The following is a 12,052-nucleotide window of genomic DNA, read 5'->3' as shown; positions in this document are numbered from 1 at the left end:
ACTGACCATAACCCCCATTCTGTGTCTCCCTGCACCACTGGGAGTGGAGGAGGCAGAGCTGGGAAGGAGGGAGGGGTGGAAGGAAGGTGTTTTAAGGTTTCATTTTACTTCACACTATCGTGCTCTAATTTAGTTAGCAATAAATTCAGTTAATACCTCTAATTCGAGTCTGTTCCACCCATGATGGTATCTGGTGAGTGATCTTCCCCAATTATTATCTAAAACCATGAACCCTTTGTTGTATTTTCTCTCCCCTGTCCAGCTGTGAAGGGGAATGAGAGAGGCTTTGGTGGCCACCTGGCACCAAGACTGGGTCAACCCACTGCAATGGGCTTGGGGGTGTTGATTGTTACACCCTCTTACAGTTGTTATTCAACAACTGCAAACTCACAAATAGACAATTCTTTACATATACCCACTTGACTTCTCAACTTCACTTTAATTTATGCATCAGAAGTCAGACAAACATGCTGTCAGTGTTTAAATAGTAATGCTTATACCTGCTAGGCACTGAGGCCAAAAGCAAGATTTTTATCTGGAATCAGACTATTTCCAACAGATTTCTTCTGCCTTTAGTAGAAAGGCAGATGACAGTGAAATCTGGATCCTGCCATACTGATGGCAAGGGATATGTCCCACCTCTCCTGACCCCAGCACTCAAAGCTCCCCTTCCTTTAAAATAGTCCTCAAAAGTTTAGATAGCAGAGGCTCTCAGCCTTCAAGATTTCTTTTCTGTTCATAATCAAGCAAGATACAACTCCACCACAGTTACCAAATGTCTTCTGAAAGTTTCTGGAGTTCAGTAACTATCCTTGAGAGGATTTGCACAGAAAGCAGCCCCAGCCTCACCATTCAATAGTGACTGATCAATTAGTATGAAGCAAAATACAGTAAGTTAAACCCAATTACTTTAAGAAATAATGTCTGCAAGATAAAGTGCTGTTCAGAACTTTCCTACAGTTAAAAGGTTTATTTAAAACCAACATCTATATATGACATTACTATTTCACTTTTCATGTGCTTTACAATTCTACCTATTTTCTTAACTAGCTACCCAGGTTTCCTGCATAAATCCATTTCTGTGAACAATACTTTACATTAGTGTTAGGTTTTCAGGATAATTTTTTTTGTTAACCACCTACAAAAAGGAGGGCTAATGGCAGCATGGAAATTGTTTTGTCTTACCTTGTTACACTTAGTTCACACACATATTCATACACGCTGGAACACAGTATGATCGAGGCCTGGGGTTTTTTTAAAAGAAGAGTGAAAAAAAAAAAAAAAAAGGAAATCACATACTTCCACACAAGATAAACAACTAGCTTGTGCTTCATCAAGAAAAACAAACTGTTTTTGAAAGACTGCTTTTTACAGTACAACTGTGTTGTTAAGAAGTAACCTGACAATGCTTTGACAATAATGCAATCTTCCAAAAGGTTTGGCAGTTTTGTAGGCTACAGAAATTATCTTCTAAATGTGTGATTGGAAAGAGTTCACCTGAAGGGTCAAAGACTTGCGGCCAGAAGGCCATTTGTTAAATACACAGTTTTAGTTCTTCATACTATAAGCTCATCAGCCCATTAAGCATTTGTTGAGCCATAGTTCAGTCAGGAAAACATACATTCAGTTTACCTACCTGCTAATGTACTTACAGAACCAGTACACCAGCACTTTTATTTCCAATCGTCCCCTTTCTGCTCTTATCAAGATTTTAAAATGCACAATAAATTGTCCAGTTTGTAGCAAACTCTCTCAAAATTAGGTAACACTAGCACACTCGTTTTCAAAATTGGGTTATTTTGAATGACATATCGCAAACAATTTAAATAAACTCAAAAATGCAGTCATGTAAGTAGTCTGCCCAGCTTGAAAAGTTCTAAATAACAGAGGCAGTCCTCTCAAAACACATGCATTTGGAAAACAACTGTCAAAATCACCTCAAAAACATGCAAGATATTCAGCTCTTCAAAAGAAATAAGTGCTACTTTTCTTTTTGTCAATGGAAATACTGTGCACCTAAGTTCAAGTCAGTGTAGCAGCATAATTTCTGAAGACATCTTTAAACAAATGTGTCTCCACCACTATAAAAAAAGGAGCTTTAAGTGAGGCAAAGGAGGAAAAGAGCAAAGTAATCTGTGCTCTGGCTCCCTGCAGCTCAGCAGACAGCTGGAAGAGCCCACTAACTTGCAGCTGAGTTAAGGCATACAGCTTGGCAGAACCAATTCCAAGTTGGACCATTACCTTTACTGGAGAGGCAAGCGCAGATAAGATTGTTTACACCAACCAAAAATGCCACAAATACTACAGCAAACCATATGAGAATGTCTGATGATGACAAGTGGCAAGGAAACAAGCTATTGGAAGTGCTCAAGTTCACTTAGCTCACAAAACTATTAGTGATTTTTGTAATGAGAATTACTGGTATGCCTCAAACATGCCTGATTTTTAAATGAGAACAAGAAGTTTCTCACATTCCTTTGTTTAACCCACATGAAAGATATTTGTCATTCTTTATGCTCATTTATTCCCCCTACATAGTTTTAAATAATAAAACAGATATCAAGATTTGCTTTTAAATAGTAATTTTATAACAATTGTTTTATGTTAATGGCTACTAAACAAAATAAACACACAAAAGAACTTCACAAAAAACCCAAAAAAACCCCAAGAATGAAACAATCTAATATAAGCTCTGTCACTCCAAAAAACAATGTTCAATTCAATGTGAAAACACTTAACATTAAAAATTTACATTAGAGAACAAAGCTAATTATTAAAAAGACAGACAAGATACTTTTACAGGGATGCTTCGGAAAATGTCTGGAGATTATGACAACCCAGTGCAGATTTCAGTGGTCTAATTTCTACCCAGGATGGGTCCTAAAATCAAAGGTTCTGGAGTATCACGCCTGGCCCGGTAAGACAATTGTGATTAGAGGATCGTCCACCCTGCAGACCCCACTGGAAGAGTGGGAGAGCCTACAGAAAGCATTGACCCATGCAGGTCTGATTTCAAAATTACAGCTTAAGAAATGGCAGTAATACTGGCTTACAGATTCAGGGACAATTATGAAACTTTCATGTTTCAGAATCACTTTGTATACGGTTGTTAATTCTGCTCTTGAAGTTCAGAAGGTAATTAAATTAGGACATCTCACTGATTTTATCTTAAGCTTTACCTGGGAAATACTGGCTCTGCCCTTCCTATTTCCCAAGGCTGTGTGTTACATAATTGCTGTTCTTTTAACTACAGTACTCCCTTATGTCACATGGCAAGCAGCTACAAACTGCCTATTATATTACACGGATTACTCACCCATATTCTGCAACAAAGTTTTAAACTTTAGCTGGGTGTCACCTGTTGTTATGGATTTTGCTGAGAGAAGTTTCTGTCACTGTTGCTGCCTGTTCTGAGCTTCCCCTCCCCCTCCCAAAGACACTTGCCTCTGCCATGTGCTCTGGACCCTTTTGTTCTAAGCGTGGGCAAAACCAAATGTAACTCAGACTCTTCAGCAGTGTCTCACTGTCCGGTCACCCTGGGTCCGCCCCCAGTCCTCCCCTTTCCCCTTCTCCGGATACAAGAGACGATCGAGGGAGGCCCCGCCCTCTCCTGGCTCTGCTATCTTTTCTGTGAACGTCTTGTCGTCTGTTTGTTTTGAAAGCTTCTAACTGGAGGAAATTGAGCGAGCAGGGAGCTGTATTTCTCCCTCTTTGCTTCTGCTGATGGTATTTGCTTTGCAGCTGATTCAGGTACCGATTTTAGAGCTACTAAAGTGCCAGATTGCCCGTGCTACCTCTCTGGGCTGCTCGAGGCTTTCTAAGGCAATAAACCACTAGCCTAGCCGGTAAAAAGCTGAAAGATACCTTCCACATGTCACCTTTTCCATTCTTTATGCCTTCTCTCAACCATCCAGCCCAGTTTTTGAGAGATTGATCTCACATGCAAGTTTGCTACATGCTCCTTAGAATTAGATGGCTTTTTCCATTTTGCTTATAAACACTGCCTCTGCTAGATGACAGTGGGCATCCTAAAAACAGATGACTGAGGCTTAGAAACTTTATTAGAACATGTACTTATAAAATTCTTCACTGGAACTATTCAATAAGAGATCTAATACTTATCTTGTGCAGTCGCCCTTACTGAATTTTTTATATAGCACCTCTTTACTTAATCCTTTGCTTTTTAAACTAGCACCAAATCTGTTATTCACATATGTGACTGAAGTACTTTAGGTAGCAGAATGAGTGAAAACAGCTTTAATTTCAACCACACTTCACAATGGTTTTCTGTCTAATGGATTTCCCACTCTGCTGCTGGGTAAAATAAAGACCAGTTTGTATTTCCTTCCACACCTCTCTATAAATTACTGAAAGAACAGGTACTGAAGACTTCACAGCAAAGCTGAACACCAACAGCAGGCATGGAAAATCCCCCTTATGGGAACTATTTCAGGAGTACAGCCCTGTTTTGTACCCAGCTCCCAGCCAGAATTACATCACATACACTGATCACATACACTGGATCAATCCCCAGTGTCTGACTGAGGAAGGCCCCGTGTGCAGTCCAGTCCCACAGCATCACTGCTAATGGGTCTGCTCCGGGCAGCTGCAGAATAAGCCACAGCACCTCACCAACCCAAATGAAAGCTTACGCTTTGAGAAATAAAAAAATTATTATTTCTCAGTCAACTGCGACTTGAAATGCTGAACTGGCCTGTGCAAAGAAAACATTTAAGACTCACAAACTGGCATGCCACAGGAAATAAGAAAAGTGGGAATAACAGCCCTGTCATAGATCCCTTTAAGCTGATAATGAAGTCATGTAGGGAGGCCACATCATCATCCAGTCTCCCGCCTACTCACAGACAATCCTGTACTAGATCCCTAGTCAAGAACTTCACATGCTCCGCCTCAACAAGTCATCACTCTGTCCATCACAAACCACAAGGGACACTCAACAAGATTAGATGTGAAGCCACAAAAATTACACTGTACTACAGTAAGGCAGGAAAAGACCTGTCATCACCAGTATCTTAAATATCTTAAATATATCACCTGAGGTTGCAGGGATGCATGTGAAATGATCCTAGGGACTAATCTCCCAATCACACAGAAAGACTTACCAAGTCTAAATAGTCCCTGCAATCATAGCCTGGAAGGAAGCTTCTTTACAAGTCTGAAGCAAGTTTAAATCAAGTATGAGACTCTGGGCACGTCCCTGAAAAAGTTCTCAGTTTCACTTAGGAAGTGAGCACTATGGACATCAGCGTATCTTCACCAATTTTCTCTCCCCATACTTCCAATGTTTTAGAGAAAATCAAAAACATTAGAAGGGGAAAAGTTTCTAAGATTTTTAACTTGTTTTCAGTGCTCCCCTGCCTTTAACAAAAGATCTTTATTGAACATTTAAATGTCACCCATCCTTCAGCCAACAAGTCTCACCTACCTGCTCCTCTGCTGCAGTGAGTGGCTCATCACACAGCTGAGAACAGAAGCTCTTCTCCTTGGTGCCCCAGTGCACAACTTACACTTGGCTCCTTTAAGTTTGATTCCAGCTGAGTGACACCAACTCACAATGTCACCTAGACCTGCTTACACAGTGACACCTGTGACACATATAGCATGACAACTTTCACTTAGAAGTCAACATCAGGTTGTTAATGCAATCTCACTTCCATTAGATAATGGTGTATCATCCCTTATCAAAGGCCTTTGGTAAAGCATTGATTCAGTAATTGGGCCATATCCAACCCAGGTTAATACCCTCCTTCCCCAAAGGATTTAGACTCTCCTTTTTCCTCCTTACCTTATTATGCAACTAGAAAACTTTTTTCAGCATTTCAGATTTTCCTTAAAGACCAGATCGACTAAGCTTTGGGACACTTTAAACAAAACAAGAACTAGGGGCTAGAAAGTAGTAACACAATGTAGTATTTTCAGCCATGCTGCACAATCGTGCTAACTTATACCCCCTTGTGCTCCCTGCTCATTCATCTATAAGCCAACGTCTTCAAAACACACAGAGCTTTTACCCATTCTGTTTGTTTTTCCTCTAAAAACAGCTATGGTAGAGACAGTTCTGATAAGGATATGTAAGAATTATTTACAGCTGTAGTGTTTGTGAAGTGTATACACATCATTAGTAACCAAGCAAAGCAGAATATAGAGCTCTGTACTGAACTAGAGGGGTAAGGACTGCTATTTACCTGCACTGCAAAGATAACACAGACTGGGTTTTTTAGGAAGGACATTATTTTTAATACTCAGTTTATAGGTAAGCTCTAAAAAGAGACAGGGAGTGCAAGTGCCAACTAAATACTTTGAATGAAAGGGATCAAAGATGTCTAATGTCTGAGACTGTCCCCTGCCTTTAGCAGCAAGCTGAGTCACTGAGTTGGCTCCACCATATCGTCTATCCTAATTTGCAGTTAAGAGTTAATGCATATGAGTTAACTGAATATGACAATCTCATACACTGAATTAATCACAATAAAAGCAGTTTGCTACCAAGGACTTGGTTTGTGTTTACCCATCTCTTAGTAGAAAAACAACATAAATTGTCATTAAATAGTCATGGTGGGGGTCACTCCATGGAAGCTAAACAGAAACAGAAATGCAGAGCTAGACTTCAACTTCCAGAGGAGACTCCTTAAAATAAAGGGGAACAGGACTTGTTACATAGGTAGCACCTTGCTAATCTAGCCAATAACAATGGAAAAAAAACAGACAAGACTTTTTATTTCTGAAGACGTCGTAACCAAGTAATCAATGGCAATGTACCCGTTGCTATTCATCACTCAAAAAAAAAAGATAAATTAGACCATAATTTTCACCTGCAGTAGACAAAGACAGGTAGATGGGGCTGTCTTTGTAACATGAAAATACATCAGAAAGGAGTTTTATAGGAAGAGGAGGTGGGAAAAAAGTGTAAATAGTTACCTTAAGAACACCTTAGAAAGGTGTTCACCTTAAGAAAGAAGAGGTAAGCAAGTAAAGTGAAAAATATTCATAATTATCAAAGGAAGAGGTGTTTTTCCACGGTTACATCTTGTGTATAGCATACACTCAGCTCTTGTCACTGTAGTTGCCATGGCAAAACAACATTGCAAAATCAATGCCATTTTATGGAATTTTTATTGCACCAGCTCTAACCTTGCTAGGTTCAGAATATTAGTAACACTGATAACACCCGTGCAGAGTTGCAACATCCTATTTTGTTCACCCTTAACGCAGCAATTGACAATAGTTGAACTGCTCCCACACCACTCTCCCATGCTGACGTGAGCTAATTTGCTTTACCATTGTTTCCTGCTGCCTTGCACTTGCTCAACCTACCCACCCTCTGGGTCCTGGGCCGATATCCTAGGCAGCAAAAGAATGCATTCCTTCTGCTCCTATTTTGCTTGCATTGCAGTAGGCAGGCATAAATTTTAAAGGCAGCTGACCTAGAACTGACACCCTCCCTTCCCTCCCCCCTCTCTTTTTAGGCTACCATGCGGCATAGTGGACATGCTGCTGAGCACTGTAAACATCAGCAACTGCACCCTCCCTGGGAGGCTCTTCCCAGAGAGCAGGAACCAGCTGTGCTGGCACCTTTGGCAGTGACCCACACAGCGCAACGGGAACTTTGGGAAGTGTGACACGGGCAGCAGCTGCACAGTGACATGCAACGACAGAACTTTAGGGTGACAAAAGCCACTTTAAAGGACATGTGCTAAGTGCTTTTTAAACTAAAGTCTCAGAACACTCCTCCTACCCAAGAAGGCATGCTGACAGTATCATTACAAAAGCTGCTGCTCCCAAGTCCAGTCTTGGCACGTGTACTTTCTGGAGCACTCCAGGAAGCAACTATACTGCCACATCCTAAATCTTTCCAGTCCAGAGCTGGTAATTTATACAGCTGCAGCTGGAAGTTTCAAATCACTGAGGGATATTCAGGGAGGTATACAGGACTTAGGTTGTTGTTGTGTAAATTAACATTCTTCAGCATGATGGAAGGTCTGGTTAATCACTATGAAACACACTCACGAGTGTTAGCATCAGGCAACTCATGAAGGCACATTATACCGTTGTCTGGAGACTCAGGCCTCTCAGCCAGAACAACTAAATAGAGCAGTAAAACCAATTTCTCCTGGCACTCCATTTTTTATTTCTGTATCCCAAAGATCTCCACTTAAAAAAAAAAAGAAAAATTTTTTTTTTAAAAAAAAGAAGTAATTTGTTTACACTTGACCGAAGTTACTGTGGAAGTGAAAAACAGTTTCTGAAATGGAGGTGAGGTAGAAAAGGCAGATGTTTCTATTGTACTCTGTGCTCAGTGGAGGAATCACAAAGGGGTGGAGAATGGAAATGGACAGCAAAGAGGGATCTGAAGTTTAGGGACAGCTGGAGGAAATGACCCCGCAGGCTCATCCTGAAGTCAAAGCCACTTGCATTGTGCTTATATGTTGAATCCAGAGACAAATGCATGGAAATTAGTACATTATAAGCCCCCATTTGAGTCTGCTCGAAATTTGAGTAAGCTTTTGGGTACCACTCAAGCCATCTTGCATGCTGTTTACACAACTTGTGTGATAACTTTCCCCAGCACCTCTTCCTTTTGAGATCACTCACCTGCTAGAGGCAGATCCAGTCTGACAGCTTGGGCACACGGGGAGCACACAAGAATGGGAGCACACAAGAATGGGAGCACCTTTGCTTTCACACAGTGCTAGCGGCAGTTCTAAAAATACTCTTTTCCACTTGCTATGCAGATACCCTTCTAAGGACTGTGGACATGTCGGACTTTCAAAGGGTTCTTGCAACAGACTTGGAGGTCAGAACTCAACAAACAGTATGGAATAGGAATATTCATGGTTGCCTACAAGAATTAGGGCGAGGAAACATCCAGACATGGTGACCCGGAGCAGTCAAAGGCCTTTGGAGACTAAAGAAAAAGGTTGCGTGGGCAACACAATGTTGCATGGACAGTAGTCAGAAGACAGCCTAGCCTCAACAGCTTAAATGAAAACAAAACTATCTATCACCTAAAAACATTAACTGTCTTGATCAGCAAAAGCGGCTCACAAGATTTTTTAAACCAGATCTTGTTATAAAAATCCAACTTTAAAAATGTATCAGTTTTTCATTCAAATTCCAAGAAATCAGTTGGCAGGAGTTTGCAGAACAAAATGCAAAATAGGGGTTGATATTATGGGCAAAGATACATTAATAACAATACACAGCTGTGAAGGCATACTTCTCCTCCAGATCTAGCTATCTAGACCTTAGTTCCTTTGCTAATAGGGATTTCTAAAAGTCTTGATTATGTTGCACTTTCTGGAAGTTCAAGAACAGCATAAAAAGTAGCATCATGCAGGCCATGAGTTTGTGACAGCAGAGTTTTTTTAAATCAGCTTAGAACACCAAATGGTAACTTCACAGAGAAGCAGAATCAAACAACACATCCACGCACAGGTTTAGTCACAGGTATGTTGTAAGGATTTTTCATCTTCTATCAATATTTTCCACTATCACAGTAGAATGGAGTTGGTACCATCTTTCCAAGCATTTGGGAGACCACCCAGGACCACAAGACATCTCTGCAGTTTAAAACAGCATGTAGGGATGAACCAGCTATGTCTGGCCAAGTCAACTGCACTTTTTCTTTTCCCTCATTTTGATCCTGAAAGATTGCCAAATATAAATAGCACAAAAAAAAAAAAAAAAAAAAGAGAGATCCCATCAACAAAGTGCATTAGGCAATGGATGTGCAACATCAGAATAACACAGGAGACAATAATACTTCCAACGAAGAAGCTTGGCAAGCAGCAGAGTACTCAGCCTAATACTAATGTTCCTGTAAAACACCAGTATACTAGAAACAGACAAGTGTCTAATAGTCTACTCAGCATGCCACAACAGTAAAAAAGAAGAAAACTGGACTGTCTCCAATAAAAAAGAAAATTAGAATTATGTATAGCTATGCATTTAAGTTATCAAAAAAATCTTAGCATTTTTGACATAGAGGTTTCAATGTCTTGCAGAAGAGGTGTGTTTGGTTCACTCTTTGTATGGAGTTCTCAGTCCCCAGAGAAAAAGGGGCATGTCTTCTACCAGTTAACACAGCAAAACTGTTTGGTTCACTCTTTGTATGGAGTTCTCAGTCCCCAGAGAAAAAGGGGCATGTCTTCTACCAGTTAACACAGCAAAACTGTAAGAAAAACCAAAGTGTTGTGTGCTGGTTCAATATTCCAGTTAATATGCAAAACTATCAGGCCACATGCCCCTTTCTGAACCTAAAGCAACACCCCGGCCCTCATCATGGAAACGTTTCCAAGCACAGTGGTTTTTCTTCTGCCTCACTTCAGGATGACTCTATGGCTTACATTTAAACCAAAGACTTTGCTTTCACCCCATTCTTTGTCTTATATATACATTATTCAGGTGCAAGTTCATCCAGCTGACCATATCCTAAAAGCATGATGCTATCCCACTGACTGGAAAGGAAGACTGGATCTCTTCCCACTGCAGTCATCTCAGAGAATGAGCCAAGGTCATATAATTTCACAGTCTGTAAAAGTGACTCCCTCACTTATCACAAGTGTCTTTCTAGATTCAATCAAGTTTTGTCTGATGCTTCAGCACCTGGATGAAAGCAACTGATGAAATATCACACTTTGCAACAATACGTGTAAAGTCTCTACAGGATAAAAGCAAGAATACCAGATTGCACAATTTCCACACCTCCAGAGGCAATTTTCCGTTCCATACTTTTAAATGTAGTTCAAACGGGGTATATGAGATGCTCAGTTTTAAAATAAAGTAGCAACCTCATTTCAAAACTGGGAAAAACTCCAGAGCAAACCAGAACTCAGCATGGTCCAGTCCATATTCAGGAACATTTTCTCCTCAACTTTCTGATAAGCTTCCGTAATTGATCAAGTGGATCACTTCAGTTTATGAAAAGCAGTTTCAGGATAATCTGAAATTCAGATGGACAATAATTCACCCCATAAGATTTCAAGCAGTCATTAAAGGACTAGTTGAAGAGAAGCAGAGTACTCTAACAGCACCTGTATTCTACATTCCCTCCTCTCTTTCTAAAATCCACCATGTTCCTAGTTAGAAGTTAAACTGAGTGAACTTCCTGAACATCTCAGCTATGGCATGAGGCTATTTACAGCCTTGTCTAGTTTTATTCCTTTTTCATGTAAAAACAAACTTACGCAAACTCCTTAACAACCTGTCTTGTTACAGAACAACAGGTGCTATAGAAACAATGCTGTCAATACAGCAGAAACAATGCAAGTGATTGTAAAAAGGCTTTTGAGAACTGCAGCTTACAAGTAGTTTTACGAAAGGTTTAGTTTCAAAGTTGACAGTAAACACTTGAGTTTACTTCATTATCCTCTTGGCTTTGGTAGACTGTATATTCTACAATTCTCATTCACAAGAGACAAAGGGGGACAGGGGAATTCCAAAGTGAATTAAAATAATTTCATTGAGGTTGTTCAACCCTTTCTATACAGTTAAAGACTAAAAAGCAAATTTTTTTCTTCAGCACTGAACAAACAAGCTAGAACTCTGACTACAAAAGTGAAAAAGAATGCATTTAATCCAGATTTTTCCAATTGTACCCCTAAACAAACACAAAAGGCATTGTTCTGGATGCTCATGCAAAAACTGTAAAATATACTATTCTCTTGCAATATACCTGAATCTAAATAATTTTCACCTATACAAAAGGAAACTTTGCCTGCTACTTCTTCTCTGAACTGACTGCATACATTTCCATGTGCCCATCCCCATCTATTCATAATGCCACATGGTAAACAAATACTGCACTATTTACTTAACAGAATAAATGAGCACATCTGACTAACAACCCTGATAATTTTAGGGCTTCAGCCAGTATCTTTTCATGAAAAACAATACAAAAAAATTTTGCACTTCACTTCCTAACAAATCAGGCAAAAACAACAAAAAAATATCTACTTGCCATCTCAACTAACTTTCCTGAAAGAAAGAACACACTACCAATATGAACAATTCCCATACTCTAAAAGCACAC

General features: G+C 39.9%; 1 protein-coding gene across 1 annotated transcript in view; it reads right to left on the bottom strand.

Moving 5' to 3' along the window:
- Positions 1-1,250, bottom strand: part of ELOVL7 (ELOVL fatty acid elongase 7) — a 16,540-nt gene extending 15,290 nt beyond the window's left edge. Inside the window, exon 1 of the mRNA XM_008642913.2 lies at positions 1,186-1,250. The gene's annotated coding sequence lies outside the window, so the exon portion shown is untranslated. The remainder of the gene's footprint in view (positions 1-1,185) is intronic.
- Positions 1,251-12,052: the final 10,802 nt, after the last annotated feature.

The sequence above is a fragment of the Corvus brachyrhynchos genome, unplaced genomic scaffold, assembly GCF_000691975.1.
Source record: "Corvus brachyrhynchos isolate BGI_N302 unplaced genomic scaffold, ASM69197v1 scaffold310, whole genome shotgun sequence".
In the NCBI taxonomy this organism is placed as follows: Eukaryota; Metazoa; Chordata; class Aves; order Passeriformes; family Corvidae; genus Corvus; species Corvus brachyrhynchos.
The sequence above is the reverse complement of the archived record's forward strand: the minus strand, read 5'-3'. Positions and strand labels throughout refer to the sequence as shown.